Genomic DNA, 21,060 nt, shown 5'->3' with positions numbered 1-21,060 from the left:
TCCGTGTTCCAGGAACCCTGCCTTCAGGGGCGTCATCACCCAGGTTCTCTTGCTGGACAGCTTTCAGCCGACTTTGGCCAATAGGGGGCAGCAACGGGAAATCGGAAGACAGGAGAAAAGGGGAGTTCTGCCCCACTCAGGCCCTGTTCCATCCCAGCAGTTCTTACAGTGGCAGTTGCTACAGTTCTTCCACAGAGCATCTCATCCATAGCTTCAGCAGACTCGATTTCTCCAACACTATTTTTTCTTGTCCCTTCAAGCCCAGGGGTGAGAACAGCCTCCCACTGTTGCCAGTCTTTGCAACCTTCCTTAACTCTGCCCAAACCTCTGTAAATAATCACTTTAAGTAAAATCTCTTCAATTGAACCATCTGACAAGAGTCCTGTTTCCTGCTGGGACTGACTAATACAGCATATTTATTATTGTATAAATAGCTTATTATTTTAAAATAGATTCCTTCTTTTACCTAGTATTCAATATAACTTAGGAGAGTATTCCTTAATTCCCAAAATTTAAGACACTATTGGTGTGATTTTTTAAATTAATTTTAGACTTGTAGAGACTCAAAAAAAAAATAGCTCTCATACATGTTTACTCAGAAAGCTACTAAAGGATATGTTCCACCAAGACGAGAAAGTAAACCAAAAAATAAGAACATGTGGGATCCAGAAAACAGAGGATCCAACAAGCAGGAGGCAAAGACACTTCCCCGATCATCGGAATCAAGTCCTCAGATGCCAGGGATGCAATCCAGAATGGAGCAGGAGAGTAGGGGGGCACCAAAAGGATGTTTCTAATAACAACATATGAAAATCTGAACTGATATGTGGTATGTTTGACTGCATGGACAGAGGATTTAAAGGTACTTTGAAGAGTTTGAAAAAAAATGAGTAAGTACCATGACAGCTAAGCAAATGAAAGGAATAAGTAATCATTAACTAAAAGGTGAAAACGTTGTACAAAAAAGAAATATAAATATTATGTGACTCATCTGTGAGCATTGTAACCATAATAATATAAGCACTGAATATTAATTTAACCAAAAACTGGAATCCTGCCATGTTGGGTGGGAGGGAGGAAAGGTCTAAGCATAGAGAGAAGTTATAAGGGTCTAACTCTTAATTCTATGGGAGAATGTCAAGGCACACTGCATAAATTGATAAATTTTAAAAAATGGCATAATAAGCACATTATGTAGGAATCCAGAGGTAAATACCAGAAGAGATAGCTTACATAATTTAAAGAGGTTCATTCTAGGAAGCAGGGCCCAGGAGTGTGGAGGAGAGAGACAGAATTGCTGTTTTGTTATTCTTACTGTTATTATTGCTGCTGCTGTTGTTTTTGTTATAACCCTTATTATTCTATTTTATTTTTTAAACTATATAAATATATTATTTTGACAAGAAGTTAAAAGTTTAAAACAGAAAAAAAAAAGAAAGCTAAGAAATTTAGCTTTCCCTCACCAGGCAACCAGGAACAAAACAACAAAATTATTCTGGGAGAAGTGAAACCATTAATACCATAGTGTAAATTACATGAATTGGCTCCTATTTATAAAGCTCAGCAATCCACTGGTTCGGAGTTCCCTAGGAGGCTCTTTAACACAGGCAGGAAAGGGGGTATAGCCTAACTCTGTCCCTCAAAATATTAGAGACCTTGCTTCAGCTGTGCCAAGAAACTCTGTTTTACCTTAATAATATCAATGTTCATTTTATTCTAAATGACAAACTAGTATATGCATTATTAAATCTTTTACAAATTTGATGACTTACTGCTTGAAATTTAAGAGCAGTTTTTTCTGTTTCTTATAGCAACTTAATTTTTCCCTTAGTCATTCTCCCTCCTACGCTCCCACACTTAACAAATCTGCCTTCCCCAGTGTTGTGGGGGGATGTCTCCGTAGCATATATCTGGAAGCCCATCCTAAGCACAACAAACCAATTAGCTGCTAAGAAACACACTGCAGAGTTCTCCTGCCATTTCCTTTCACTCAAATTTTGTGTTGTAAACAGCCCAGCAAAGCAGGGAGCACTGACTATGTATCAGCACTGCAGCTGTTGCAGCTTCTTTCTAGACTTTGCAGGGCCTTAGTAAGGGGACAGGACACAGGGAGCCCAGGCCTGTTAGTGACAGAAGGCTACAGACCATTAAAAAGATGAAGCTGGTGTTTTTAAACACCTGGGGAATAGATCACAGTGAACAACTATCATTCATTTACCATAACGCCTCTGTTGGTAAGGTATAACCATTTACATATAAATATTTTATTTTTTTGTAAAAAATCATATAAAATTAGATCTCATAACTGGAAAGTAAAGAAAAAGCCTTTAGTTCAGAGCTTCCCGAGTCTTAGTTGGAGGCGCCTAGATTTGCATGGAAATATCCCAGGGGCCTCTGTGGCAGTCAGGGGAGGAGATTAATGACTCGTGAGGCCCCCAAAGCCTGAGCAGTTCCTCCTTTCTTCATCATTATACACATGGGAAAACTAAGGCCTCCAGGAAGGAGAAAATCACCCAGTATCACACAACTAGCAGGTGGCAACGCTGGAACCAAACTCACATCTCCTGATTCCCAGTTCAATGTTTTCTCCACTGCCTTTTGCTGCCTTTCTTATTTTAGGTGCTTTTCCACGTAGAGAAACTAAAAATGTAGCCCTTTCTAGGGAGTTATGGAGATGTTACTACTCTGCATTTTCCCCAAGGAAAGAAGTTTGATAAATTATTTAAATATCCACTTTTCTCAGCTAAAACGTACACTGTTTTTCTCTGGGTAAAATGCGAAAACACTTATTTTACCGAGCCATTTATAGGCATCATTTTTCTTCTTAAAAGCTTCCCTTCTCCCATATCCATAGTTTTGGAAACACCAGGAGATACAATGATGAGATATTGATTGCCCTCTCTCGTCTCCACCCTATTCTAATGCTTCTATAACTTCAGAATAATTTTTGTGGAGGAAGCACTAATTCAGAAACGTGTTTCTACATCTGGGTTCTGTTGAAGCCGGGGCGAGGCTGGCCGGGGAGCGTGCAGCAGCATTTCAGCGCGGCAGCGCCTCTTCGTGCTGTCTCCTGTTAGGACATCGGATCTCATTAGCGGCAAGAACGTTGAGTTACTGACCTCAGGTGGGCGCTTTCAATTCCCAAGCAGGTTCAATGAGATGGGTGTGGTTACAAAGCAGACTGTGGTCCTTGGGGGCGAGGAGGAACCTTTTGAGTCCCCAGTGCAAGGGCACCAGTCTGGATCCTGCAAAGACTGGGGGTTATGCGCCCTCATGGTGTTAGAGCAGGAGACAGGGCTCAGAGGGGTGCAGAGGCTGGCAGAGTGTGTGCGGGTGTTAAAGGAAACCACCCTCGGGCAGAAGCTAGAGGGGTTGATAACTGCAGACAAGAACTGGCTTCAACCATCTCGTCAGCTATCCCTGCCACCTTACATGAACTTTGACTAATTATAGTATCACTTACATGGTTTTAAAATTTCTCCACCCTTGAAATCACCATGACAGTTCTGAGACCACCATTTAAAGTATGAAAATGGGAAGGAACCCAATTGTAGGAATTACCACCCAAATTCTTAGTAAGAAAAGCCAACCCCTTCCATCTTCCTGGTGCAGCTGCTCTTTCTGAGCCTGCCACCCTCTCTTTCTCTCTCTCTCTCTCTCTCATACTTTTGCTTTCAATCTTTCAACAAAAAGCTGCTGGCTTGACTTGAATGATGCATCGTGAGATTCTTTTCTCCCAGTGTTACCAAGAACCGAGAAAAACCTCCACGCAGAGGCGACTAACAATAACGCACCCAAGGCTCGGGGTTGGGCACTTTCTTGGCTGGGCCACATGGAGGTGGGGGGCAATGCTGAGGGAAGGACCCAATTCCTTTTCAAATTATCAAGCATTCTTGCCTGATGAAATATGTTCTGGATTTAGATGCTGAAAGGCTATTCCATGGCCTAGAGACTCCACAATCTCAGATAATTTAATTAAATTTAATGAATTTAATTGGTTTTCCCATAGGCTAGAAATAAATAAGGACTGCCTTTTTGTTGATATTGTGCAGATTCAAGTAGATACTCACTCACGTTAAATGTCAACACATGCCTACAAATCCTTTAGGAATGTAAAGCCTCTCTCTTCCTTGAAAAGAGGTGAAAATCACCGCTGGTGTTTCTAAGGAGACAGGGTAGCTTCCCCTAGTAAGACTCAGAAGGTGCTAGGCAAATCAATCTCCCATTCTAAAATGGATCTATCTGCGAAGTTATGCTGGTAAAACCATCAAACAGCGGAAAGCAGAGAAAAAAGAGAATTGCAAACTAGAGGAGTTCTTCTGTTTTTCTATTGCTGCATAGTAAGCCACCCTAAAACTTAGCAGATTAAAACATAGATCGTATTAGTGTCTCTTACCATTCTGTAGTTTCAGCTCTATTAGGAAGTTCTTCAGTGGGTCTCTCTTGGGGTCTCCCATGTGGTTTCAGCCCATGGTAGATCATCTGGAGGCTCCGCTGGGAAAGTAGGATAACCAGGCCTCTTTCCCTCTTCAGGCAGTTTCCCTGGCCCTCTCCCCCTACGTGGTCTCTCCCGCAGGTAGCTGGACTTCTTTCGTGGCAGCTCAGCACTCCCAAAAAGCAAGAGTTCCAAGAAGGAGGAAGCAGGAACTTGCAGCCTTTCCTAATGCCTGGAATCAATGCCCAAGAACTTTCTCCATAGTATATGGTAAAGCAGTCCCAGGCCCAGCCCAGATTCAAGGATTGGGGACCAAAGACCTGCCCAGAGAGGCCTCAGAGACCTCTGCCCAGCAGTCCAGGTGGCGGATGTCCATGAGTAACGTTAGCCTGTGTTTTTCACACAGAACGTTTTCACTAAATAAATGTCAAATGACTGAATGAATACATAAATAGTTTTCCTTAGTCCAGATTAATGTTTTATAATAGTGCTTGGTTAAGTAAAATCAAGAAGGGTTACATTTGTGGCTGGCTCACCTACAGCCGCTGCCGTTTAAAATGTCAGGCTCAGCCTAGCACAGGTTCTTCAGATACCTCATTTTCCACACCTATTTAACTAGGAACTGGGCTGATGGGCCACACATGAGCTTCCTAAGGAACCATCACTGATTTTACAATCCAATGTTTTTAAAGTGATTATGACATGATGTGACTATAATTAATTTAACCTGGAACTGCATGTGTGGTTGCTGTTTTCAACAAGTTCTGCCCATTCTTCCAGGGTCCTTTAAAAAGCAGGATCATACCTTTTTTTTTTTTTTTTCCAGCACCAGGTATCAGGCCAAACTTTACCCTAGGAAAGAGTTGACCTAGAGCCTGTGATTTCAGGAGCCTGGGGAAAAAGACACACTCACAAACGTGGCAATCCCACCTGCTGACTGCTTTCAGGGAGCAAAGTATTTCATTCCACAAAATAAAACCTGGTTTACAGGAAGGACAGAGTAGGTAGAATCCTTACCAAAATATCAATGACTGCTGCTAGATGCTCCAAGAAAATGGTTATAAGAAGGGAGGGAGAGATAATACTAGAAAAAAAGGACACCTAAAAACGTGGGTAGAAAGAATGGAGAGTTCTGAGACATATCTTATTCAAGAGTCCTTTTGTGATTTATCCTACCTCTCTAAGCATTTAGTACAAGATACATAGCCATACTCAACAAGTATTTGTAGAAGGAATAAATGTATGAATATCACTACCCGTTTTCCCACTAAACATGCCTGTTTCAGCTACACTAGAAGACTTACTATGGTCCAAGTAAAAAGTAAAGAACCTGAGCTTTTTACCATTTTTGCCTTTTTTGTACAGGTATTCCCTCCATCTGGTACATCCTACCCCATGAAGTTTCACCACTGAAATTTTATTCATCCTTTATGGTTTGGTTATAAATGCCAAGTCTTCCAGGAAATCATCCTGAATCTCTGCATCGATAGAGAACTCCTTCTCTTCCAGGTCACCCAAGCAGTTCATGATTACTTCCAAAATAACAACTCTAATGCCTAGTGTCATCATTAATTTGACAAAATTTTCTGAATGATGAATTGAGCTCTGGGGCATAAGATCAGAATAAGGTAAATCCTCTTTTCAAGGAGTTCAACATCTAGGAGAGAGAGAGAGAAACATTTAAACGGTCACAACAAATTATGATTAGTACAAGGACAAAATGTGCAGAGGGCATAGAAAGTAGCACAGAGGAAGGAAATAGCTTCAGAGGAGAAGCATCAGGAACAATCTGTGAGAGGATGTGACACAGCTTACTTAGGGACACAGAGGGAAACCATCCCATACTAACCATTTGCAAAAACTTGAACCTGAACCTTCATGCTAAGTTTGCAATCCCACATGGCTGCAGAGGTGGTCACAAGAGGACAGGGATCTGGTCACTGGTAGCCTTGGGGTCCATCTCAAGGACTTGAACTTCTCATGGAGGTGAGTGGAAGTCACTGCCAGGTGTTAAGTAGAGGCATGGCTCATTTCTTTTCCATCTTTGTAACTCTAGGGTCAGAGAAATAACAATAACCATATGGGCATCTATTGAGTGCTTGCTGAGTGCCCGGCACTGTGGCTGTCACTTCACATGCATTACTGAGTAGGTACGCAATAAAAGTTCACTCCATTAAATTAAATGGAATTGCAGCCCCATCCCATCCAGACAGGGTAAAAATAGCAACTGTCATCATAACTTTAGCAGAGAGAGTTGAAAAAAATTATAAGTTTAAAGAAGTTTTATAATGAAAAAGGATCAGAATAAAGGAGGAAAAATTGATTCTTCCTCAGCTAAAGGCCAAACCAGAAGACTCAGGTAATAAGAAAAGGAAGAGTAATTTTTTAAGTGGTAAAAGAGCTGGAGAGGATTTTATAAACACTTTAAGGGAGAAAAAAGATAAACCACAAAGAAAAATGGGTCTTCTAATAAATGAGTAGGAAAAGAGAATTAACAATAAATGAGAATGGCTGAAATATTGAACTCATCCTTTGCAAGAAAAATGAGAGGAAATAACTTAGATTCTTAGCAAGTAATAAAAATCTTGCAAAATACTTAATAGGGATAGGAATCCAGTAAGGAAATATTCATTAAATTTAATTCATCATTTTTAAATAGGCAGCCCACAGCCCTCACAAGGTGTGTTTCCGGCAGGAATCAGATTAGGGTTAGCTCTCTCCTAATTTAGTTACTGCTCCAAAAAACATTGACCTTGAGGAAAGACTAAAAGTGCTGCAGAAGGACAGTCCCACATGCAGGTATGGGCCCCGGAAAGTGCCAAGGAAAACAGGTGCTGGGATCAACAGTCACGTGCTGGGAAACTCCCGTGGGATTTGCCTGTCTTGTGATGACGCCACCCCCCACAAAGAGCACCACTGGGCTCTTGCAGGTCGCTCAAACTCTCTGTCATAAGGCTACTTCCCAATCTTTCTGAATCTCAGCTTTTTCTTTGTTCTGTAAAATGGGAGTGCTTAATTTATGCAGCAATAATTTCTTTTTTTCCCTTCTAACCCTCAAATTTCTCACATTTTCTATGTCTAATATTTTCTGTAAGAGGAAGTTAAGGGAGAAGAAGGTGGGGGGAACTATGTGTATGTAGACCCATTTGTAGGATAATATCTGTGCAAACTTTGGAAAATGGCTAGGAAGATGGTCTGAAGCATAGCTTCCTGCCATAGCTGTCTATCTGGGGATTTTGCCTCATCTGGCAGTGAGACTTGCTCACTAATTAAAATGAGTCAACCCACAACTCAAAGTTACTGAAAACTGAAGCTTCTGGAAGTTTGGAGAAAGGGGAGGAGTATGGAAGACCAAGAACCAGGAGGTTATAAGGAGAGTAATGTAGACTGGAATTGGTAATCAAACAAGTGTAATCTCAAAGCCAGAAAGTCTGAGAGGAAGGGGTCCCAAAAAAAAACCCACAAAAAGAATTCTTATTAGAGCACATTAGCCATTCTGGGGAAAATAAACAAGGTGGGAACGTTTTGTCAGAGGACCAAAGGAACAGTCAGTCACATGGTTAAGAAACCATGATAAAAGCTAGGCAAAAAGATGAGCGACAGCAAAGACACAGTTTGAACCAATGACAGAGACGAATCCGAATGAAAGACAATTTGTGTCAACAAGCTCTCCAATGAATAGGAGGACAACCCAAGGCCCTCTAAATAGTGTCTTCATATCTCCAAAGTGTCCTAGAAAATAAGAACCAATTATAATATTTTGCAACCCATTTTCTAGTGATGCCCAAGCCTTTTGATGAAGTTACCAGCAATTCCATCTGCACGAGATGGTTAAAAATCAGTCCATACAGGCATGTTCTGAATGTCACAGAATCTCAAAATCCTACAACCAGATTCTTTTGTGTGTGTGTGAAATAAGCTTTGCAAAATAAAATATGGAGAATAAAATCCAGAAGTTGATAAAGAAAAACCAGATGAAAAATACATACCACGTATTTTCCCAAAGTGTTGATGAGAGCCTAGTGTGATCAGAAGACAAGCCCCAGGTGAGGAACTGGACCTGGCCCAGCCACTTTAAGACAAGCTGCTCCCATGTGACTCTTACCACTTTGAAGGAGCAGGTGTTGCTGGCATTTAGCTGAAATGAATGGAGAGAGAAATATACAGCAGAAGGGGCTGGATCTTATAGCCACACTGTCAGTATGACGACCCCCAGAGCCAACTCACTAGGATGCAATCAAGGCGTTTTGAGGAAAAATTTCACATTAGTACAAAAATCTTATAACTGGTTTCATAGGATCAAAATCGTGGTTTCAGAGGAATTGGGGAGCAGGAGTCAACACTGGAGTTCAAGGCTGACTTTTTAGAGCTGAGAAAATCAAGGTTCGGGGAGGAAGAGCACCTTTACCCTGAAGGCATGGTCACAACTGGGGAATTGTCAGAGGCAGCACAGCCCAAAGCAGGAGGGTGGAGCAGGTGGACCCAGAAGAGCAAGGACAGCTGGAGGAGATCCAGGTGGAGTGCCGGTTACCACCTGCAGGGGGCGGACTCCGAGCTTGCCCCACCCCACTACTCCATTAGGTTGTGTTAGGCGCCCCCTTCTGGACACTCAGAGAAACACTGGCTTTTCTCATTCTGTGCTTTCACATTGTTTTATTAATATAATTATTTGTATTTTTCTTTTCCCTACAGTCCTAAGAGGGCAAGGGATGCATCCTATTGAATGGCATGACTCTAGTGAGTGCTCAGTAGATGTCTGTTGAATGAACAAATGGCTAGATGCACTAAATGAAAACTCCCAAGTAGATTGACAAAGACCCCAGACATGTAATCACGAAATCGGAGCAGAAAGTCTGTAAGCAGGAAGACACGTGGTGCTCACATGCCACCCTGCACCCACCTGCCCCACCCAGTGTCTGCTGGAGAGCTGGGCCAAGGACCCAACTCTCTCTGGTGGCCTTGACTTGCTCTCTGTGGTCTCCTCAGGGAATGAGGAACTAACCAAATAGCCGGGCCAATAAAGAAATGAACGAGATCTGTAAAATGCCACTCACCTATTTATCTGTCTCTTCCAAGTATCCTGAACTTAATGCCATGTGAGAGAAAAGTGACCTGGCCAAAGTGCTTGTGATCTGGGGAGATTAAAATGAGACTCATCCTGGTGAAAGCAATCAGACCACACGTGACTCATGTGTGCTCAGGGGGGTGTGGATAGATAGTGAATGCTGATCAGATGGGCTCCCCGCCGACACAACGTCTTGGTCACTCAAATCCCAAAGCGCCTTCTATCTCCAGAGTCCCAGGGCACTTTCTTGGCTATGTATGACAGCCTTTGTCACAATCGGCTCTATACACGGGTGGGTGTGCATGTTTGTCAAATGCCGTCAAATGTTGAGCTTCCTGAGGGCAGAGAATACTACTCACTCGTCATTTTATTCCTATTCCCTAGTTTGGTTTCCAGAACAGAGCAGCCACTCCAGTAGTAGTACTAGTAGCAGCAGCAGCAGAAGAAGCAGCAGTACCTACCCTCAATTGAACACCTGGTATTGTCAGAAACTGTGCACAATTCGTGCCTACCTATTTCATCTAATGCCAAAAACAACTCTAAACAGTAGGCGCTTATTATCTCTATTTTGCAGGCTTCTCTTACAGGTGAGAAAAAGAAAGGTAAGCAAGATCAAATAAACTGCTTATAAGTGGCAGAGTCAAGATCCACACTCACATCTCATTGACCCCAGAGTCTCCTCTCTTCCTAGTTGAATGAACCACCGACTCAGCGACTGAAGGCACAGAAGGCTGCCCCCGCCTGTGATGCGAGGCTGAACTCCAAGGCACATGCTGTTCGGGCCCCACCTTTACTCTCTGTTTCTCCTACACAGGCCGCCTTGCTCTGACCTGGAGAACGTGGAATGCCGGAGTCCTGGGGGCCTCAGAGACAACTTGACAGGGACAGAGGCCCTGGAGGTGGCCTGGCCTGCCCAATCTCCCTCTGAGAATCTGGGGGAGAACAGGACAGGCATCCTGGTGGCCTGGCTCTCAGGGCTCAGTGCTTTCTCCATTATTCCCCAATTTTTCTTACGTTGTGATGCCAGCTCTGTCCTCACCACAGAGAAAAACTCAAACAAAAGCACTGAATAAATTTCTTCTGCCAAATCCAAGAACACAAAGCCGAGGGCTCCCATTATTAACATTGATGACAAGAGGAAAACATCTCTAGCTTAGCCTATTCCCTCTGTTCCGGTCGGCTTCCTGTCCTCTTTCCCCAGGCCTACTGTCCAGGTATTTCGAATTGAATCCCTCAAATAGAGGCTATGCCTATTATCCCTCCTGACAGGTAGGCCTCTGTGCCTGTCACCCACTTCCCAGTGAATGAAATTAAAACGTCAGCCTTGTACCAAGTGCATTTGCTTCCTGTGTCGCTTCACTACGGTCTTTGGCCACCAGTGCCCTGGCTGCTGTGGGGTAGACAGGATTCACTCCCTCTGCTGGCGTCTGGTGAGAGAGTGGCATCTCCAGGTGGGCCAGCCTGCTGAAACTGCAGTCTCCGCTGTCACCCTGGTCATTAGTTCATCCTGCCCCGCCACAGAGGCTCACCTCGTGGAACAGGGTCTCCTGTCTGGAAGATGAGAGCTGTAGCAACGGACTTACTGAAGGGTTTCCCTGCCCCTTTGAAGGAGGCACATCTTCACACAAGCACAAAGCCAGAACAAAATAACATAGGATTTTTTTCTACACACGGTACAATACTAAAAAGAACAACAGTAACTGATTTCCTCTTGTGTAAATTTGGTATGTCCCCCAGTTGCTGTGAGAAGTCAGTGAGGCTAAATAGCCAGATACGTATGAAGCAGCCAGCATCATGCAGGCACATATAGGAGGTTCAATGGCAGGGAGCTTTTTTCCCACCCTCCAAGCTTCCTTCTAGACACAGCTCAACTGCAGTCACTTCCCCACAGCCTTTCTGGAGTGCCTCCCTCCACTCCAGCCCAAATTATGAAGATGTTTCTTTGACACTCAATTTCTCTTGACAGTGATCATATTCAGGCTTCCATTATTATCATTTATGTATCTTTAAGTCAGTGACAGGGACCTTGTCTTATTCACCTTACTGGTAGCAGGTGAATGGAGTTGGATTAGATTGGAATGATAGGACTTGACATCACCAGCTCTGCCATGAACTTGCTGTGTGACCTTTCTCTGCACCTGAACTCACTTGTCTACACAACAGGAGGGTGAGACAAGAGGCTTTCGTCCCAGAAAAGCAGTTCTCAAAGCCTCCTTTCCAAAAATCAGCATCACCTGGAAACTTATTAGAACTCCAAAACACCACGCCTACCCCAGACCTACTGGATCAGAAACTCTGGGGATGGATCCCATTGTTAAAGTATGAGAATGGCTGTCCTCAAAAGTACAGAAAACCATCACAGCTTCTGAGAGCCCCCCAAAGCTATATGCAAAATCTCTATGTTCATACAAATACTTGTATATCCTTTTCCTGAAAAGAGTTTGCTAATCTTTCATTGTATTCTTGAGTTCTTTGGCTTTAAAAAGAGGTGGGCACCCCTGAGTAAGCCTTGCCCTACAACTCCTTCTTGATATAAAATGCCATGAATCTTAACTAGAAAAAAAAGAACATGTGATGATTAACATAATCACTGCTTAATTTCCATGCTGATTGATTAGATGAACACAAGCTAAGGGACCAGGGCGATACACCAACAAGAAGTCCAAAAGGGAAGAGCATTTATGCGAGTCTGCCAACTGCTCTGAAGATAAAATTAGTCCCAGACCTCTGTCTCTCCCCTACCTCAAAGATCATAGCTTCTCAGAGTTGGAAGGGTCATCAGCATCCATCTGAGCCATGGCTGTGTGTTAGGACCACCTCGGGAATGTTAGAGCCAGAGCTAGAGCCCACTTCCAGAGACTCCTACGTAATTAGTCTCAGACGGGGTCTGATCCATCTCTTTTAATAAGTTCTCCCAAGTGATTCTAAATTTTAGCTAGAAATGCAAACCGTTAAGCCTAGGGGAGTGTTTCTCAAAAAATGATTGTCCACTAACCTGCACTGGAACAAATCCAGGTCATTTTTATGCCTATCAACCATGGACACCTGCTATAGACTAACAGATGAGGTGCCCAGGCTTAGAAAGCAGATCTGTGAATGAGGATTGGATTTGATATTAGAATTCATCTGTAAGCTCAAATCCTGAACCTACTAATATCCCATGATCTCTCTAAGCTCCGTTTTCTTGCCTGCAAAAAATAGGGTAGTCCTGTGTACTCCTGTGCCATTGTAGGAAGAGATGAGGTAATGATACAAATGGTGCTTTGTGAACCATGATGCACTAGGTCAGTGCATGGCGGTAAAACAACGTGCCAGCGAGGGAATCAAGTTGGAGGGACTGAGGAGGTTTCCACTTTCTCAGTGGGAGGTTAGTGATGAGATTGCCCACTGGGTGATGACCACAGAGCGCAGGGTGGGAAGGTGAGGGCGGCACTCACACGCCCAGCAGCAGCCGTGGGGACAGCTCAGTCGAGCTGGCTTCTTCCCCAGCCTTTTGGAGTAGGGAGCACTAAAGGGTTAACTTACTCCAAAATTGACGCTATCAGGCTTTGCCTGTTGCTGGCAGGATTGTTGTTGTTCCTGCTAATTAAAAACAGGTGCACTTGCCTGAGACTTGCTTTCTCAGGCCTGGTTGCCCTGGAGACTACCATCTCCACAGGTAACCGGCTTAGGAGGAAGAGTTTTAGCTTGATTTGCATATGAGAATTTGGGTTTCACCTGAGGTTCATAAAAAGAACAGAAAAATTACATGTGCTTAGCTGTTCTTCACGAAAGAAAATGGCTTGATGAAAAGGGCTTCTGCGAAGGCAGAAAGGGTAGCAAAGAAAGAGCAGGACTGCTTAGGAGGGTGTGAAAACTGAGGTATAAGGAGGAAGGGTTTGGTCAAAGTCATTCCACTGGGTAAGAACAAGCCATAATTCAAACCCAGCTCTCCTGGGCTTTACCCCCGACCGCCATGCTGCTTTTCTGCTCTGAGCCTCAAACTCTTGCACGAAATGAAGATTTTGCACTGCTCTAAGCTTCCGTCTTGCCCTGTAAGTCTATGACAGAAGTCCCTCCTACTGCGGCAGAAGAGAGCATTTCTCCTTCCGTGTAAACCTGTCTGGCCATCTCAGAACCAAGGTCTCTCAGCGAGGCCCAGCCCAGGTTTTCTGACTCTGAGCTAAGGAGGGAAAAGGTAATTGAGAGACAATACTGAGAGAGGGAGGCCCATGCAATAGAACAACTGCACCGAGGCTTTAATTTGATTTTGAGCTTTGTAGTTGGGCAGATATGAGGCTGACATTTGGAGTGGATGATTTGAATGTCAAAATGAAGCCAAGAACTTGATTTATAGTGGTTAGGATCTGTGCCCAAAGATTTAACATCTGATTTCCCACCCACCCCCCACACTTTTTAATTTACGGCTCTCCAGCCAATTTAATTGGATTTGTCTTCAGTGGGGCTGTTTGTTATCATTTGACAACGCAGGCTTTCAAAATAAGAGCCTTCAAAATTGTACAGGGAATAGTAAAGAATCAGAATATAAGAATTCCAATGCTCCTTGCTAATTTACCCGCACAGCATGAAACAGGGTGAGAGGAGATTTAAGTTAGTGTATTACCCGGAATGACTTGGCTGGGTGACAACTTCAGAAAAGTTTAGTAAAATCAACTTCTCTTCCCTAAGTCAATCACTTGAGGATGTGAAAACTTGTCTCTCTGTTCCTTCCTTTGAACAAAGGAACTCAAAGTTACCTTTCTGAACCTTCCCCTCAAATTTAGCTTTCAAGATGTTATCGAAAGCAAATTTTCGAACAATCTACCAACTTTTCAAGATCACTCAATTTAGCTGTCACTCAACAACTCTGAGGGAGCTGTGAAAAAGTAGAAATTGCACTATTCTTGAAGTCAGAAAATGTGCACTTGTTTTTCTCTCCAGCCTGTATGACCTTGAACAAATCACTTCCGCATTTAACTCAAGTGTTTTCTCGCCTATAAGAGCAACACTTCCCCTTTCTGCCTCAGGAATCCGTGAGGGTCAATTGGGATGGCACAGAGACATGCCGGACAGGTCTGAAACACTATCATTGCTTGTACCAATAGTGCTGAAAGGAAGTGACGCTCCCTCAGAGAGGCACACGGGGCTATTGCACAGTGGATTATAGGACAGTGCATGGTTTTAGAGTAAGGCACACCCAGGGTCATAGCCCAGCTCTGCCATTGACAACTTCCCCTACAGCCTCTGAGCTATAGTTTCTTCTGCTATAAAATAGGAGTGATGTCACCTATTTGTTGTCAAGATTAAAGAAAATGATTTAAATCCCAATAGTTAATGTTGAGTAAAAATGCAATGAAATTTCCTTCCCTAGTGCATTGGTTAAGGACCCAGATTCTATAGCTAGACTATGCAACTTCCTGGCTATGTGCCTATGGACAAGCAGCCTAACCTCTCTTAATCTCAACTTCTCCATCTATAAAATAGGGACAATTATAGTACCTAATACATAGGGTTGCCATGAGGATTAAATGAATATTTAAATTTACATGATTGAATGAATATTACAATTGTGTGCCACAAGGAGATATTCTGAGAAATGTGTGGTTAGGAGGTCTTGCCACTGTGAGAACATCATAGAGTGCACTTGCACAAACCTAGGTGGTAGAGCCTACTGCACACCTAAGCTATGTGGTATGGCCTATTGCTCCTAGGCTACAAAACCTGGACAGCATGTTACTGCACTGCATATTATAGGCAATTGAAACACAATGGTAAGTATTTGTGTATCTAAACATACCTAAACATAGGAAAGGTGCAGTGAAAATACCTAATTGTAACCTTATGGGACCACCATATGGGTCCGTCATTGACCGAAACATCATTGTGCAGTGCATGACTGTATTTGAAAAGTGCTTAGAAAGGTGCCTCCTCATAGTAAGTGCTATTTATCAAACCATTTTAATAAGAATTCACTCAAACTTGTGCTTTACTCAAGCAACACTAGTAAATACAATTAATTATAGGAAAGCCTAACCCTAAACTTCGCCCCTCATTATCTTACCTTAAAAGTACTAGCTATTAATATTTCAATTAGGAAAATCTGCCTCTGACATAGATATACATAATACAGAGCAAACCCAGAAACAAAATGTCCCATCAAGTCATCGCCATGCCAAATGACCCAATGACTTAAAAGGGGACAGAAAGGTTGGGCACAGATGTGCATGACACCCTCTCCTTCCTTTTCTCATGTAGATCTCTTCTTTCATGTGTTTAGTCAATGCAGAGACTGGGAATCCACTCTCTGCCACTACCGGTTTCTCTAGGTATGTTATGAAATTTCTCACCAGACATTCATTTAAAAAAAGAAAAAGAAATCCCTTTAACAAGTCAATTTAGAGATCCTATGGTGTTCATTTGTTACAAGGGAATTTTTATCTGAAATAATGTTATAGGCCAAGGTTTCATTTTTGCCTCCTATTCTATATCTTGGTCTGGATCTATTTTATTTTAAACAACACAAGGCATAGACTGAAATTTCCCAAGAGCATTTCAAAGAGCGATTTCTCATTTCCTGCCCATATGAATTGATGTTCTTAAAATAGAAAGTTTCTTCTGAAATCAGGTTAATATGAACATGAAATGATGGGGGGAAAATTTGAAAAGAAAGAACATTAAACCTTTTACAAAATCTATTTATAAGAGGCTGTATCTCACTCATGAGCAGGAAAACAAGCCACTCATTGGCACTGGAACTATTTAGCTGTCATTCGCTCATTAATTCACAAATGTTTACAGAATGCCTTCTGGGTGCCAGAGGCTGCCATCAGCATTAGCACTGATAGTCTGTGGGGAAAGGAGGACAAATAAAAGAGACAGGTAGAACATAGGCCTGTGCTTGGCAGAGGTGAGCGTGGGGGGTGGGTTGAGTTCAGAGCTTGATGCCTCTAATCACTGAGAGACCATCAGGAAAGGCTTCCTAGAGGAATATCTAATATTTGCTAGTCATTAAGGACTAGTAAAAGTCCTCAAACAATAGATGTTGGCATGGATGTGGAGAGACAGGAACACTCATACACTGCTGGTGGTGGGACTGCAAACTAGTACAACAGCTATGGTAAGTAGCATGGAGATACCTCAAAGAACTAAAAATAGACCTACCGTTTGAACCAGCAATCCCACTACTGGGTATTTACCCAAAGGAAAAAAAGACATTCTATAAAAAAGACATCTGCACTCAAATGTTTATAGCAGCACAATTCACAGTCACAAAGATGTGGAAACAACCCAAGCAATCCATCAATACATGAGTGGATTAATAAAATGTGGTATATGTATACCATGGAGTACTACTCAGCCACAAAAAAACGGTGAACTAAAACCTCTTGTATTAACCTCGGTGGAACTGGAGACCATTCTTCTAAGTGAAGTATCACAAGAATTGAAAAACAAACACTGCATGTACCCACCATTAAATTGGAACTAATCTATCAATACTTATATGCACATATGGAAATAACATTCATCGGAAATCAATCAGGCAGGAGGGGAGTGGAGGGTATGGGTAAATTCACACCTATCGGGTACAGTTTATACTATCTGGGGGATGGGCACACTTATAACTTTGACTCAAATGATACAAAAACAATACTTGTAACCAAAACGTTTATACCCCTGTAATATTCTGAAATTTTTTTTAAAAAAAAAAGCTTGACATCCTGAGATGCTTGAAGAAAAAGAAGGAAAAACTGAACTATGACTCCCTGGTCTGAAATATGTAAACATGCCTGGAAGTGATATTATTAAACATTTATTCCACAATCAACAACAAAAGAGAGGTAGAGAAGGAAAAGGCCTTGACCAAGCTCATGCCTGAAATCAAAGAAGCCCCAAGGTGAGGAGAGAAAGCACAGGTAAAGCACGTAGGTCGTGGAGTGGTGGACAAAACCGGAGAAGACAGCCAAGCCCAGACCAGGAAAAGCTAAGGAAGCTAAACTGACTGAGGGAGATGTCATGTCTACCCTGAGAGCCACAGGAAGCCATTTATGGATTTTAAGCAAAGGAGCGACGTGTTCAGGTTTGTGTTTTAGAAGATAACCCGGGGGCAACGCGCGTGGTGGAGCAGAGGGCAGCAGGCAGGGAAACGGGGCGGTTAGGAAGCTACTGCAATGGTCGGGTGCAAAGTGCTGACAGCCAGAGAAGAGGCAGCGGCCGTGTGAGTGGAGGAGAGGGCACAGACAGAGGAGTATTCAGAAGCAAGAGTCCCGCGGCCTGTATTTTAAGCATCTCCTATTCACCCTGTCGGGGAGAGAGGGATTTCTGTCTTGGGGTTATGCAGACAGCCAAGCACATGACACCGGACACAGGAGACTGACAGCAGCTGGTTGATCACATGTAGCCACAGCCCCGGCACACCACACGGGGCCATTTGGGGGCTGCCTTTGGGAACACATTGCACCAGCAGGAGGCAGGTTTTGTAATATCCAGAGGGTAGGATCTCTCCTGGTTCCCAGCGGATGATGTGACCGGCTTGTTTGACTCACTCCGTGGGCTGGCAGGGAGCTGAAACCGCTCCTCAGGGATAAATAAGCAGGAACTGCGCCCGGTCCCTTGTCCAGGAGCGCTGTTTGGCTGGGGGACCTTATTCGCTGGAGCAGATAGGGGACGGGAACTTGTGATCAGGCCACTTGAGGCCCCCCTGATTTTACCAGATGTCAGGACAGCTCATAGTACTGCGTCTTAATTTTAGCCAGCTGGTGAAAGACATGGAAGGTGAATGTGAGAGAGGAATCAGGTGTCTCTGGGTTTTGTGGTTTGGGGGAAGCGGTGGGTGATGGGACGTCTCCCACAGATACGGGATTCAGAGTGTGCATACTTTGAGGTGATCATGTGTTCACTTTGGGCACATTCCGTAGAAGAGATTGAGTGTGAAGAGTCTGTGGGTCACGTGGGAGATGCCTAACAAGTGACTGGGTACAGACGACTGGGAGGTCAGGGAAGCTTCACCCTGCACCTTCTGGGAGTCTTTCTCTTTACACTCTCCCTCCTTGATGGATTTTGTTTTATGCCACTAAGTTTTGGGATGTTTGTTATGCAGCAAAATCTTACTGACACAGAAGGTCATCTACGTGGATGCAGGTTGGGCAGGAAGATGAGAGCCAAAGTTTCCAGCGAGTGATGGAACTGGCCCTAGAGGAGTAACAACAGAGACAGGGCAGATACAGGTGGTGAGTTTAATTTCCTTCCTTTTCTTTGTTCTAGATACTCAACATATTATCAAAGGTTTCTGGTGAAAAATATTACCATCTTTATATCAACTGGGTATCCTGGAAGAAGGATTTAACCAAAAATAGGAGCCCAGTGCTGGGAGGTTGTGTGTCCTCATGGCTAAAGACTGAGTATCTGGGATCAGGAAGAGCTGCATTGGAATCCAAGCTCCGCTCCTCCCGTATGAGCTGTGTGACCTGCACAAGTTACTTAACCTCTCTGAGATTTGACTGTTCATCTGTAAAATGGGATAATGGTAATACTATTAGGTTGTAGTAAGAATTAGATCAAGATGCTTGCTAGTAAGCCTGGGCTTTGATTTGTTCCTTCTCTGCCACTAACCTGATTTATGACACAGAGAGAATCCGAGCACGTCTCTGACCTTGGTTCCTCATCTTTAAAATGAGAAGTTTCAATTAGAAGATCCCTAAGCCTCATCCACCACTTATACTCTATGAAAGCAAGGAAAGGACAAATACTCTTCAGGATTCAATATTTATAAGGCAAGAAGATTCATGAATTTTTTTAAAGGCTTTTAAATAAGTGCACTGTAGCTGTGTAGGAAATTTTCATTGTTTTTCTGAGTTTTCTTTTTTATTTTCCTTTAAAAAAAATCAGAGAGCTATTTGTCAGTACCAAGATGAAGCCTATCACATCTAAGTTATATCCTGCTGACAGTCTGTTTTGTAGCATAGCTAAATATCATGCCTAGATTGCTTTCAGTAGAAGTTTTATATATGTATATATGTACGCATGAAAGATAGCATATATCAGGGCTGAAGGGTGATTTTCCTCACTGTAACTACTGTAATGTTGCACAGCAATCTTGCCGAGCAGATGGACCACTGTGTAACGGTTCGCTCCTGATCCCTGTTTGATAATTTATTGATTCTTTCTTGACTACTATTGACTCAGCAGATGCCTTGTGTATTCAGATATGGCTAAGTCTGCAATCTCAGAGCCTGAGGTTTATCTTCTTTTCATTGTCCCAGCAAAGCAGACAGTGCATCCCATGCACAACATCTGATTCTCCTCTCAGGCCTGTTCTTAACTCCCTGTCCATAAGGTGGGCCAGATTGTAACATCTTCCTTCCTTATCATCCATGAACAACACTAGAAAGCAGAAAGAACCCATGTGCTTTTCATGTTCCTACTGGAAGTAAGTTATGTGCTGGCTGAACCAAGGGCAAGAAGGCTGGTGGATTTGATCTACATAGAAAGGGTCAGAAAATGTTAAATGAATGTATTAGTTTCCTATTGCTGCATTTAAAAATACCTCAAAACTTCGCAGCTTAAAACAAAACACATTTGTTATCTCACAGTTGCTGTGGGTCAGGAATTGGAGTTCACAGTTTCTCCAATTATAAGGACTATAATCACAGTGTTGGCCTTGGCTGGGGTCTCATCTGAAAGTCCGATTGAGGGAGTACTGCTGCCAAGATCACTCACAAGGCTGTTGGTAAAATTCAGTTCCTTGAGGGTTTTGGGACTGAGGGGCTCTGTGTCTTTCTGGCTGTTGTTCAGAGGCCACCCCCACTTCCTTGCCAGGTGGGCCTCACCAACGTGGCAGATTCAATAAAGCCAGCCAGGGAGAGAGTCCACAAGCAAGATGGAAGTCACAAACTTTTGTGACTTCATCACAGAGGTGCCATCCCATTACCTTTGCCATACTCTGTTGGTCAGAAACAAGTCCAGGGGAGGGAATTATGAGGTGTGAATTATGAGGTATGAATTACAAGGTGTGAACACCAGGAGGCAGAGCTGAGTGAGGGCCATCTTAGAATCTACCTGCCACAAGGAGGATGGAAACTGGGCTGCCCGGCCATGCATGGTCAGGTAGTGGGACAAGGGGAGGCTGAACATTGCTCTGCTGCCACAGTCCCATGCCCTGAGTTAGTACTCTGGCCACCCTGGCTGAGGAATGCCTTTTTGCTATTTATCTGTCCCTTTTATGTGAAAACACTGCATGTATTAAAAATCACCCTGAGTGAAAAATGAACATACCTGGGGAGAGGATAAGCTCCATCAGCAGGCAGGGGTGAGGGCTTTGATGAACTGCAAAGCTCGTACTCCAATAAAGACAGTCAATTTCTTTCTCCCCACCCATCCCACCCTTGCGACTCATGCAGACATAATATCTTCCAAACAAATCAGATGTGTGGAACAAATGCACCTCAGGCTTCCAAAGGTGACCCCTATTTTATAACTGGTGGCATCCAAGTTCTAGCCCCTGCCTTCTGAGAAGGTCAGGTGCCCCAGTCTTGGTGAGTTTGCTCTTGTGGCCAAAGCCCAGCCTTGGAGAACCAGCCTTGGG

The sequence above is a fragment of the Eulemur rufifrons genome, chromosome 19, assembly GCF_041146395.1.
Source record: "Eulemur rufifrons isolate Redbay chromosome 19, OSU_ERuf_1, whole genome shotgun sequence".
Lineage (NCBI taxonomy): Eukaryota > Metazoa > Chordata > Mammalia > Primates > Lemuridae > Eulemur > Eulemur rufifrons.
Note: the sequence above shows the minus strand (reverse complement) of the source record.